The sequence below is a fragment of the Aethina tumida genome, chromosome 1 (assembly GCF_024364675.1).
Source record: "Aethina tumida isolate Nest 87 chromosome 1, icAetTumi1.1, whole genome shotgun sequence".
Taxonomy (NCBI): Eukaryota; Metazoa; Arthropoda; class Insecta; order Coleoptera; family Nitidulidae; genus Aethina; species Aethina tumida.
Window position 1 is genome coordinate 64158471 of NC_065435.1, and position 14754 is coordinate 64173224.

The window sequence follows — 14754 nt, forward strand, 5'->3', positions numbered from 1 at the left end:
GGCACTTAAAAAGTTTGAACTGAAAATATTTTAAGATTAGGTTAACCATGAAAAGGTTTAACATAACTATCAGATCAACAGTATTTTTTTCTAATTTGTCAGTTAAAAATGCATTTAAAATAAATATAGTTATTTATCTTGATCAACCATATTTTTAAATATTTTTTACTTTACTGTGTCTTTTTAGAGTGTAAATAAAATAAACTCCAGTTTGTCTCAACAAAAATTGATAAATTCAATATGGAATGAAAGGGTTTTCTTTGTTCTATTTCAAATTTTATAAAAATTTCCTGTTTTACTTCGGCTGTTGGAAATACTAATTAGATCATCCTCTAAAATTTACAAATATTTTCGGAACATTTAAATTAAATAGCATAATTTTTTTATAAAAATAAATAAAGCACAAAAGAAGTGGGTGAAAATTATATTTTGATATCTTTTTCATTACCGGATATATAAACAAATGTAGGAAAAATATATACGGCAACACATTTCAGTTCCATTAAAATATAAAATCATGTTCAGAATGAATCGGTCTACTCAAAATGGACTAAACCTCTACCTATTACAAAGTGGCAGGAAAATATAGTATTAGAGAAATTAAAATATAAATTCTTATGATAAATTAAAGTTTTTGTTCATGATGGTACCACGATGACATTATATTGAGTAACTATTTACATTTATTATGACTATAGTTCTGATATTTTTTCAATACAAATACAATAACTATAAGAATATTAAAAAAATAATAATAAACTAAAGTCAGTCAAGGAAGTAACTTAATAAGTACTGTACTCCGTGTTTAAGCGGTATAAAAGCGCGTTTATTAGCTGTTGCGAAGAAATGAATGAAGACATTGATATTCGCAAGTGGCCTCCTCCGTTTCAAGTCTTCACTTACAATGACCCATTGTTTTGGGGGATGGATGAGAAGATAAGGGAAACACAAGGAGATGAAACAATCGAGTCTCGGGCATGGTGATTGGCAGGTACACGAGACACAGATTCTGTGGAAGATTGGGCCGCATGCATAAAACATAAGTTATTGTGCACGTTGACAAGTGATGACGTCGTGGCATGCCATATTACCGACTTGTGTGGGTGGTCTATGGCCACAATGCATATCAGATGGCCGATAAGGAATAATAGCGGGCCCCTACGCCCTTTGACCGCACTGATCCCGCCTCATTTTATATCTCCCCAAATATTCTTCAAACCATTACCATACGTGACCGCGGCGCAACCATACAATGCTCACCGGCATAAATGTTTCTACGGCCAAGTCATACCAATTTCTTATGATCCGAGAGAGTTTCCCGATAATGGTTTTTAATTGAGCAGTTTCATAAAGTTACGATTCCATTTGCTCGAAGAATATTTTTTCACTCGGCAATTTATGTAGTTGTTCACGGTATTGGACGATATTCATGGAATGTGGATTCAGACGCTGGTCTTAATTAAACGGAATCCATCGGGTATAATTGGTATTTAATTGAGAGCGGTCCGCCGCTCGCGAAATATCATTACCATAATTGTAAACATATCCATATAATTGGACGACCACAGTGGCCTTATAAGAAAAAATTGCCATAATTAAAATATAATCGCGGCTAATTGTTGCGAGAACGTAAAAATGGAAGCTGTGGCTCGCGAAACTAGATGAAAGCGAAGGCGAATCGGAGAACGTGGATGTGGACAAAGAAACAATTTATATGGTAAATTGCACGTGTTTTAGGAATTTCAAGCGTTTAAAAATAGCAGAAAATTTAAAATAATCCACAACGGAGTTAGCGTTTAATAATTGCTCGTTCATAAACAATAACACAAACAATTACTACATGGTAAAAAATAACAAATACTATTAATATTCTACATTTATTATAATTAGGCCACACAAAATTGAACCATCATTAATTATTATAATAATATAATAATTAAAAATGATTTTTTAAATTATAAATCTCCTGGCAATAGTGATACAATTTTCTGAAACCGTTTTTCTGTATTTTATCTTTTATATCTCTTGTTTTCATTAGATAGAATGATTGTTAAAAGTTTTGATTGAAGCTTAAACATAATAAAATATTTGTTTAATTAATCCAATACATTTTCATTAAATCTTAACTTTAGAAAAAAAATCAACTTTTAATAAATTAGTTTTTAAAGTGACTCCTACAAGTACTTCCAGACCAGATAGAAGAATACTGACTTGTTCACAGCATGTTATTTTCGAAATGTTGATTGCCGCAAACCATTTTGTGATATCTCTGACCATTCCTGAAATATCTACAGATACTTTTTTATTATACTCTATTATGTAAATATCTACTATACTTAAAATTTCGATGTAGTTTATGTTTAATTGAAGTCCATTGTGTTTCTTGAAACAGAGTGGAAATATTTCTGCGATTTTCTCAATTAAAATGGATAAATCTAATATCAAAGGTAGACTTTTCTTTGTTGTATCTTTTACATTTTCTAGACATTTTCTGACTGTTTTACTTCAGCTTCTGGTGATTCTAATTTGATTCGGCTTTAATATGGCAAAATAAATCAAAATTTCTGAAAATGTCTGAATTTGTGATTAAATTAACTTTAGTTATATAATCATAACGATATTTTTAGTAAATTTAGAGATGTTTCATATTATACGTTAATTTGTCTATGAAACAAAGAAGTCACGACTATTATTTCGATTATTTCCTAGCGGACTTTTACTTATTATAATTACTTAATCACTGGTCGAAGTGAAACCTTAAGAAAAATTATAATTATCAAAACCGAGAGAAACAGAAACAGATGGTCAAGAGTTTACGGCTAAATAAGTCAATGGTTTTTCATATTTTATTAAACATTTTGGAGAAACTGGACAAGGGGTAGCTACCAAAAAAATTGTCTATGTTCAAAAGAAAAATGATAACTGGATAATTCGAATGCCAAAAACCAATTCAATTTTATCGTCAACTGAAATTAAAGCCAAAATCGAGGAAACAGGACTTGCTGAAATTAGTTCAAGGACTGTGGGAAGAACCCTGATTTCTAGTAAAAATGTGAGTCCTGTTTTAACTTGCTTAGAATCACATTCTCTGGACCACAGATCAGTGAAGCCAAGTAGTATTTAGTGACTAGTCTAAATTTAATTTATAAAAAAATAGTTTTGTTTATGTTAAACATTCCACATAAGGGACATAAGTACACACATTTGTTATACCTGTAGCGAAATATGGTGAGGGTTAAATTATGCTATGGGGTTTCTTCGAATATTCTGGCGTAGACTGATTTATGTACAGGAATATATTAAACAACAATTTGAAGAAGTAATGCTCTTAATAAATGTGTTTCAAAATTGTGACGAATTAGTTAAGTTCTCTTGACCATCCCAATCTTAAGACATCTACTTTATAAAAAAATCGACATACAAAATTAAATGAACTCATAACAGCATTTCAAGACATAGACTTGTCATATCTATGCCAAGGAAAAGGGCTAAAATTATAAAAGATAAAGGATATTATGCAAAGTGTTAATGTGAAATTAAACAACACTGATTTCCCTTTCAAAATTAAAAGTGCTTTATTTATGTTCTGCTCAATTCAGAAAAATATTTGTAACAATAATAATAATACAATAAAAATATAATAGCTTTTATAATACTGTATAAAACAACAAATGGTAAATTAATATTATTTTAACAGTTCATATTAAATATGCCTAAAATATTTATAATTTTAAAATGTTGCTATAATAATAACAACTACCGTGTATTAAAGTACTGTGCTGTGGAAAATGTTTAATCGTGCTGCTTCTCGGACTAATGATGATATATCAATATTACAGAAAAAGTTTTATTTATTGTACATTTATCTAAATTTAGGTACCTAAATTTAGATAAATGAGGTTATGTTAAAGGTTAAACTGTTTTAACAATTTACAATGTTGAATATAAAGTAAATCCTAATTGTAATTTCAACTTTATACATACTAGACTTAAAAAATCAAATATACTATTGATTTAATTTTTATTAAATTTAGAACAAGAATATATAATTATTAGTTAAAAACACTATTCGGCTCAGATGCGCTATTTAAAATTTGCAGGAATATTTTATAAAACATTATTATTGTGATTTATTACAAAATAATAACTATGCAGATGACGCGAATAACTCTAATTAATATCAATTAATAATATAAAACGTAATTTAAGCGGACCCAATCACTCAAAACTTGTCTAAATGGTTTATAATCATACGTTTGCATAATAAATCTGTTGATACTTTCTCAGTAGTCGTAATCGATTGGAATTATACACTATGAAAATATACTAAATGGAAATTAATATGGAATACCGATTACAAGAGCATTAACAGAAGTTAATAATTTGCCGGATCGTTAACTATGGATTGGCTCGCCTGCAATTTTAATAAGTTTTGCTTGCTACTTTATTGATTTTTTAAGAATTTTACTTGCTAGTACTTTATGTGGCATTTTAAATTGATTTAAAACTGCATAATTATAAACTTTATTATAAGTAATTATCAACACTTTTTTTTATAAATTTTAAATTGATGATTAAGATTAATAAAAAATGTGTAAAGCGTTTTAAAAAATAATTGGAATTGTGTTAATTCTTAGATTAGTTTAATTTTTACTTAGTAGTGATAATAAAAGGAAAATGATTGTGAAACCTTGGTTTATAGTTTGTAATTTTATCGATTATTTAATCAATATTATCGTTTAATTCCGTTATGATGTGCTCATTATTTATTGCTCCAATGTGAGAGGTAACAAGTTGAGTTACTTTTACTGCAGCAAGACAAAAATGCCCTGTAAAAGTTGCTTGCTTAACCTCAATAGTATAAGCTAAATATATTTTTTGTAATTAGATCAGATCTAGAAATCAAATTTTAATTATTTTAGCAATTTACCAGGGCAAAATTCTAATGACCGATGTAGATAAGGAAATTATAGGTTACTTTCAACAATTTTAATAACAAAACGTGTGAAAGCATAATAAAAATATACACAAATAATATTTATAGCCAGGGGTTAGTTATTACCTAAATTTTTTAATGTTTTATCTTGAATTAATATGCAACGTGTTCATGTCGGGGCGATAATCTTAATAACTATGTAGGGTACTTTATTTTGTCTCGAATCAAGAAGCAACAAAATAAAGCTATAAAATTTACCACATAAACATATCTCTTGCATCTATACCTGAAGCATTTTTTTTTTGTAATTAAATACATCGGTTTAGCATGCGTACTTTGTCCGCATAAATTGATGGCACAATTAAATTAATTATCAATTTATTAAACGTCGAGTTTGTTTCGGTGTCTAGTAATTTTATACCAATTTTACTGCCTCTTTATTTCAGTACTATCAAATTACAGTTGTTGAAATCTACATAATTACCGAGCGTATCCCATAAAATCGTTGTCGTTCGGCCTTTTTATTTCTTCTGGATGTATCTAAATGATTTCTACCGATCGCCCACCGCTTTTTTCTCATGAGTATTATGTAACAAATGAGAATGATTTACATTTGTCTATACACCGGGATTTATTGGAAACCATTTCGTGTTATAAATATGTTTGTGCACAAATAATAAAGATAAGTTTTCATTTACGGCATTTGTTATTTGGTAAAGTTGCAAATCGCCCTTCCCCTTTCAGATATCTTCCGGTGGACATCTTAATTTCCCCGCAAGACCGCCATCAGATAATCCCAAATGCATCATTTCATCCTAGCCCATAGAAACGAAAGACGAGCCTCGTGGGTAAAGTTATAGAAACATCACAGAACCCGTGGATTGGTACAAGAACCACGTTTATTTTACAGAATCACAATTTCTAGTCGTCGATCGCCGTGAGCTACGATCCAAAGTAGTTTATAATAGCCGGGGAACGAGATCCACGGAAAGAAATAAAAAAGCAACCTGATCGCGAACCAAACAGGACGCAGCAAACATGCACCGGAGACTGTGTCATATTTAACATACTTGTAAGGAATTGCAGAAGAAAAATATCGTGCTTTGTGCTCACTACACCGTCCCATTTCGTACTTGGGTTCTCTACTGTTTTATAACCCATGGGAATTGGCCATTAGACCTGTACTTACATGTAGCTGCAATTAAATACGTCTTATTATCTTAAAAAAATGCTGGTAGTAAAGCAGAAGAGATGTAGTATGGTAGTGCTTATTTGGGCTGTGGAAAATTAGGTAAATACAATATTGAGGTTTGTTGACATTAATCGTCCGAATACAGGCACTAAAATATATAATAAAAATGCTCGTAAAAATGCACCGAATAATAAAAATATCGTTAAACGGAAATATAAACCTGGACCACACACATCCACTGCTCTTTATCATGCTTTGCACTGTATAATTCTATATCCTTATTCATTTCTGTTATTGTCAGCTAATAGAGTTAGTGGATCCGCCATGTTGGAACTTTAAAAATCATTGATAAACTGAAGATAGAAAATTCTCTCAACTTTATCAATATACTATATACCATGTATAATATTATTGTGATAAATTTGTTAATTATTGAGAATATTTAGTATGCTAAAGCTTATCTTGCCTTATTGATTCTGTCTTTCAGCTGTGTCATTAGCACGCGATAAACATAATAGACTGACTTGGTTCTCTGATTAAACTGAGAATAATTAATTCACTTTCGTCTACAATACAAGGCATTAATTGGTTAATGTTCTCAGGTATTTTATCTTAAGCCAGTTTAACAACTTTTAAAAACTATAACTAACAAATTATATTTTAATGAAACCACACCTCTAATACACCTCCAATGAAATTAAGGTTTTCGTAGTCACGTTAGGTTAATACATAATACATCCCCGTATCCTTGTTTGGTTTTATATCAAAACCTTATCATCCAAAAATGACTCCACCAAATCTTATTGTAAATATGAAGTATCTGTAGTTGGTGATAGGACCTCTGAAGTATACAATACAAATTTTATTTCACATATACAAGTGAATAATTCATCAGATATCCTTGTTTATTTTATTCCAAACCTTTGTCATCCGAAATTTATTTCTCTAAATTTAATTGTAAATAACTTCTTATTTTCTGTAGTTGGTGACGTGGTCTCTGAAGTATACAAAACAAATTTTATTTCACAAGTACAAGTGAATAATACTCCCCATAGTCTTATTCTTTTAATTCCAAACCTTGTCATCTGAAATTGACTCCTCCAAATCTACTTGTAAATAAGAAGTATCTGTAGTTGGTAACACGCTACGAATACAGTATTTTTATTTCACAAGTACAAGTGAATAACATTCCATATCCTTGTTCATTTTATACCAAACTGATTATCTGAAATTGACTCCTTTAAATTTAATTGTAAAATAAGAAGTACCTGTAGTTGGTGACTTGGTCTCTGAAGTATTCGAAACAAATTTTATTTCACACATACAAGTGAATAATACATCTTATATCCTTGTTAATTTTATTCTAAACCTTGTCATCCGAAATTGATTCCTCCAAATCTAATTGTAAATAAGAAGTATCTGTAGTTGGTGACGTGGTCTCTGAAGTATACGAAACAAATTTTATTTCACAAGTACAAGTGAATAATACTCCTCATGTTCATATTCATTTAATTCCAAACCTTGTTATCCGAAATTGACTCCTCCAAATCTACTTGTAAATAAGAAGTATCTGTAATTGGTGATCTGGTTTCTAAAGTATACAAAACAGTAATTTCATATTACAGTACAAGTGAATAATACGTCTTTGATGATATAGTCTTTGAAGTATACAAAAAATTAATTAGTTAATTAATTAATTAATTAATTAAAATTTTATTTCACAAGTTAAAGTGAATAATACATCCCATATCTTAGTTGGTATACTACAACTAGAATATTTCTATTTTGTAAATGTATATGTATAACGTTTTTATTATTTTAAATTTTAATGTAGCATAAAATAAATAATATAATAATATAATAATATAATAATATAATAATATAATAATATAATAATATAATAATATAATAATATAATAATATAATAATATAATAATATAATAATAATTAAAGCACAATGTGTGATGTGTGATGTTGAGAACAAGCGGTGATTTTAGATTAATCACTTTATGACCAGTTGATAATAATAATTGAACATTCCCGACGGCAAAAAAAAAATGAATATGCAAGTTTTGCATGGTGGTAGGCATAAAATCGGCATATAATCCAAAGTTAGGAGCCAGAAATAATTAAAATGCCAAAACGGATACGGCCAAATGCAAATTGTGCGTGTGTGCGAAACATTCAGCCGTACGACATAAAAATATTTTATATCGTAACAATGTTCGAACGCCTATAAATTGCTTGTTATAAAACAGTCTTCAAAGTGAAATGAGTCGTTTATGCCGTGCACAACTCGGTAATTATATTCGCATTTTATACGTGAATAATGAGGATTGCGGGTTTATTGTGGAAGGGTGCTTATATTTAATGAACTTGTTTATTAGCACCGACTCCGTAATGGCCCACAGTATATTAATGCGGTAATTGATGGAAAATGTCGACAATTGCTGATTATATTAACTTTTTGTCTATCTATTGAATTTCCTTTTAAAGTCTAAAATAAGAAAAACAATTTTTTTAACAACAATAATAATAAATAATACCTCAAATATATAGTAGCGGGTTTGAAATAATCATTGTGCAGTCAAATGTAACACCCATATTTAAATTAATACAGATTTATAGTATGTGTATTTTATTTGTATTTTTTTATGTATTTTAAATTTAATAATAAATATATACAATTCAATTATTATTATTATTAACATAATAATTGTATCACTGCATCTTAGGACCAAGATAAGAAATATTTTCTGTTAACTGTGGATTTAATTATTTGACATAAATAAACCCTTATAAAAATATTTTTTAAATTTATTTCAGCAAGTCATGATGCTTAAAATAATTAGGTATTCCTTATTAATTATATTTTGTAAATTGAATTTCAAAATAAAGATATAGGGAATTTCTAATATAAAAATTATTTTACAAAGATTTATTAAATCTGGAAGGTGTAAAATAATTATTATACATTAAAAGTGATATTTAAATTATTACAGGTGTGTTGTGCTCTAATTTTATTCATCAAGTTAATTTAAATTTTAAAATAAACATATACCATTCAAATAAAAGTAATAAAATGTATCACTACATCATACAACTATATTTATATTTTGTAAATCTTTTCTATTCAGTGACGTAAAAGAAATTATGTAAATTGAATACTCTTATAAAAATATTTTTCAGGTTTCAACTATTCATGATGTGTAAAACAATTTTGTCATATAACAATATTGTTTTGCCAAATCATTATAATTTATATAGTGAAATTCAAAATAAATATAAAAGAGAATTTGCATGAAATTTAAATGAAAAAATAATATTTCAAACATTTATTAAAGTAGGGTTTAAAATAATTATTGTATATTCAAGAATAAAATTATATTACTACATCTTAAAACCAAGACAAAAAATATTCTCTGATATTTCTTTTTGAAAAATGGCATAAAAATAATTGTTTAAATTTAATTCTTTGACAAATAATTTATATAAAAAACTTTATAAAAATATTTTTTTCAAGAGGTTTCAACTGCTCCTAATGCTTAAAACAAAATGGTGTTTCCAAATCATTATATTTTATATAGTGAACCTCAAAATAAAGATAGAAGAGAATTTGCAATCTAAAAAAATAATCTTTAAAACATTTATTAAAGTTGAGTAGGGTTTAAAATTGTACATTCAAATGTAACATAATTAAATTATTACATATTTGTTATAAGTTTATTTTCTTTATCCAGTTAATTTTAGCTTGAAAATAAATTTATGCTCATGGCGCTTTAAACAATTCGATTACCCTAAATCATCACTCCATTTTGTGTACTGTAGCACAAAACAAAAATATAAGAAAACTTGCAACAAAGAAAAAATATTTATTGAATTTGTCAGATTTAAAATATTCCATTCAAATGGAAGACTACTGCGAACCTTTAAATTATTACAAATTTCAAGTTCTTTTTAAACGATAATAAATATGTGGCATCCGAATAAAAGCAATAAAATTGTATCAGTGCATCTTAGGTTGGTGGACCGACGATGCTGATGGAAAAATAATGTTGAAACGTGTGTTGCTTTTTCTAAATAATGTCGGACGGTTTTTGTTGCGGTCCGCCTCGATTGGACAACTTGTTTCACCGGTTGTCCGAGCCTTCGAAGAACCAGCTTCTTTTAAAATGTCTTACTCGTCTCCATTACGTCTCAAAATTAAGTTGGCACTTTAATAATAATCGTCGCACATTTTTTTTTCTTCACTTAATTCGTGCGGTGACCGCTTGAAAGTTTAGAAATGACCCGTGAGACGTGGAAAGGTGAAAACGTCGTTTGGAACTGAGTGAAAATGAATGTATTAACGGTCCGAGTTTCAAGGATATCATCTTATCGTTAAAACGGGTAGTCATCTCTGGGTAGAATGAAACGAAATAATAATCTTAAGTATCTGGTCCGTGAAAGACGTGGTTGAGAGGTACGTAATAAGAGGTAACGCGATTGGCTTACCAATATCCACGATACTACGTAAATTATTTAATCTGCCAATTAACTGGTCGCTACCTCGCAGCAAGATTTTAACTTTACGAACCCATATTTTTCTGCTTTGTTTATGTAAGAGCCACTCACATTAACGAGCCATAAAATTTACATACGCTTAAGATTGTTTTTTAATATGCCTCTCTGTTAATGTGGTAGCGGTGGTGAATTAATTTTAAATAAAATATATCAACAAAGCTTCTAATAAACGTTTATGCATTAAAGCAATTAATACACTTCTCGATGTCAAAATGTCTTTGTAGTTCAATGGACTTCTGAAATTTCTTGTTACCTTCATGGTGAATTATATTTCTAGACCGACAATTTTAACCTACGGTACAAAAAAAAAAAAAAGAACTTCCTGTGATTAAGGTGTGACATAGGTGTTTTTTCAAAGCAATTAGGTATGGTCAGGAAGGTAAAATTGATTCCGATAAATAGACACGAAATTAGTTTTAAAAAAACGTCACCATTTCGTTTCGATGTCGACTGGTTGAAATGTCAGGTTTTATATCGGCAATCTTAATTTGTTCGAAATTTTAATAATAATTTATAATTTTTTCTGTATTCTTTTATTTGAGAAATTCGATGCAAATTGTTAATACCCTTGAGACACGGCGTTCGCCTGCCTTCTGCTTTAAATATTTCCCCAAGTGTATTTTCACTCAAATTACTGTAATTGGATTTAATAAAAATTTTAACTGGCCGGAAAAAAAATTAATAAAGATCTTCAAATAAAAAATGCCACCCAAAATGTTTTATTGACATGCGTAGACATTTAAAGATTACTAATTTAGTTGTGTTTTAGCTGCGTGATGGAAAGTATTAGGATACATTGAATTTGTTGTAGAAACGTGGTCAGAGCTATTAGCGCATTAATTAATTATTACAATTATCGAACGTTGTTATTGAATTCCATGAAGTCCAATTACACTATCTAATTGGCATCTCCTCGCATCAATAATTAGTTTAATTCACATTAATTATGATGTTGGATACAGGAGAAGTAACAAAAATATCGTTGTTAATATCAAAATGATTATAATAATGTTAAATATGGACCCATATCTGAATATAAGCATATTATACTTTATAACTATATGCATTTAAGTGCTAATTGCTATATATTTTCAATAATTTAATAAATTAAATAAACATATTTGTTTAATTCTTTATCAATAAACATTTAAATTTTTATTTTTTTTTATAAAATTTTAACCAAAAGCTAAAAATTATTATTTTATTATATTATGTCAAGCAAATACTTGAAATATGAAGTAATTAATGAGTAAATAATTTTTAAAATGGTTTTTATTTAAATAAATAAAAGAAAATAAATTTTACTAGAATATTATTAGACGCAAAATGTCTACTGGTTAAATAAACCTTTTTTATTTAAATATTAGTTACGGAAAATTTTGATTTCAATTTTTTAAATAGTTTTCAAATAAGAACAAAGTAAGATGATGAATTTATAAGAAAAAATATTTAAGTAAAAAATAATACGAATAATATTAGACTATAAATAGGCCTTTTTATATAATTTAAAAATTAAAACAGAAATTACTTGAATTATAATTCAATAATATAACTTTAATTATTTTCAAATTCATAAAAAAAATAAATATTTTAAAATTAAAATAACAATTAATAATTGTTCTTAAAGAAGGAAATACTTAAATAAAAAATAAAGTAGTTAGTTGTAATTTTGTTTTAAATTCTGAGTGGATTTTTGTTTCAATTTAACTTAAATAACTCATTTCAAAACTATTGTTAAGTATTTAAAATACATTTATCACTTTTTATATACAATCAAATTGATTTTTAACTATTGACGCATTTTTATTTAAATAATATTACAACAATAATCAAAAAAGTTAATAATCTAAAAATTTTTGAAATGAAAAACAAATTTAATAATTAACAATGTGTCTAACAGCTTCATATTTGTTAATTTCTTGTTTAAGTGTCTAAATATTTAGTAAAATAAATAAATTAGATATATTGTAGAAATATTTCACTTGTTCCAACCAATCCACATTGACAAATACACAATTAGAAATAGATTCAAATGATTTCATAACTTTAACAAAGTGTTAAATTCTCGATTCGTTATTGGACATCGATTTAAGGTCTAACACCGTCCATTGAGTTGAGTTCAGATGCCTTCATGGTTTTTGTTTCGTAAATTATTTTCGTTTTGGGCCGTTCAAGGTTGTCTGACCATAGAAAACCATCTAATCATTTCGGGGATGTTTACCATTACCATTTTGTTTTGTGTTCCTTTTTTTCAATTTTTAATAGGATACCACATCGTGCGAGCAGCTGTTTCGAAAACGAATAAATTAAATTGTCAGTTGGATATTAAAGGCACATATATTAATTAATATGTCAGAACGAATATTGTTTTTTTTTCTTGAAAAATGATGATGTATTATTATTAAGGCGATGTGGGACTTTTAATTACCTCAGTGATTATCCCCTTGTAGGTGGAATATAGTCGTAGATATTATTTTTATTACATATTTATTTGCTTATTTGTGTAAACTTTATATTTACAGTTTCGTAATTTGGTGCGTTGTTGTTGTTATTTAGTACAAAATATAAAAATAAACATAGGAAAAATAAAGAGTAATGAAAAGACAACTATATTATTATATAAATGTTATTATTATGTTGAATAATGGTATAATTGAATAATTCTATAATTTTTTGCTTCGTTGTCTTAATATAAGGTTTATTAAATTTCCTCTTCAAAAGGGAGAATTGCTTAAGTACAATAAACTTTTATTCATATTTTACATTAATATACATGTTTTTTGAATTAAGAATTTATTAGTTCTCATGATTTAGATAAGGAACAGTCGTAACGAGAACTTAAAATATTTTCGTGATTTTACACGAACAAAAGTAGAATAAAGTGTTTGTTGGGTATAAGGGACCGTTGCGGGTCTAGTTGGGCGCCATGTCCCAGCCATATGCCACACATGGTCTGACAGTGTGCCCATCGGAGACGGGAGGCGTGACCGACGGCCGTCCGTCCGCCAATAGAGGCTCGCCGCCGGCCACCGCTCCCCTCGCAATCCAGACACGATGCACATCTGCTAATCACCTGCTCACGGACCCTCCATCTCTTCCTCCGGTGGTTCCCCACGATCCTAAAATCAATCTAATAATACAATGTTATCCGCTTACCAAGCTGCACACCTCGAATGGTAAAATATAACAACCTTATTTTATATTTTATTTAACAAGCATAAAATATACCGAATAATATTTTTTTTTTGTTTAATTTTATATTTATCTTCAGTTAAATCAATGTTCATCTAAATTTATAAGTATAATTTACGAATTGGGTTCATGATTTATTTGAATTAAAATTTGTATTATTATTATTTTTATTTTGTATTAAACTGTATATATTATATTATAAGGTTTTTATTTAATTTTTTCCTACTTTGTATTTAATTTTATATAGTTATAATATTTTTCTTTTGTTAGAAATTGTGTTTTCAAGAGCTACAATTTAGACAAATTTACTATGTGACTTCAATAATCAGTCTAAAGCATCAGAAGTATCACCTGACATCCACAAAGCTTTTGGAGAAGATGCTGTAAGTAATATGAAGTCGCACGATTTTTGTTTTGAAGATGAACAACGTCATTAAACTCTGATGAGAAAGAGGATTCGTACAATGAATTTCATCAAAAAGTTGGTCAAATGACACTTTCGTCAACAGAAAAGACATTCTGGTTCATCAACATTCACCACATAGTCCAGATATTGATTCCTGTGATTATTATTTATTTTTGTCCTTATCCATTTTTTTACATTATAAATAGTGTTCTGAAGAGGAGGCCAAAACTGAGGACGGTTTTTTCTTCAGCTCCAAAGACACAAAATTTTATTTTACAGAATGTTATATTATTTTAAAATTAAACGTTAAAAACGTAAATTACTTTTTTCAATATCTCATGTGTATAATATTATCTTATCTATAACTGGAAATATCGGATGCCAATTTTTGGACGCCAATCGTTGGGCGCCAATCGTTGAACGCCTATCGTTGGGCGCCAATCGTTGGGCGCCAATCATTGGTAT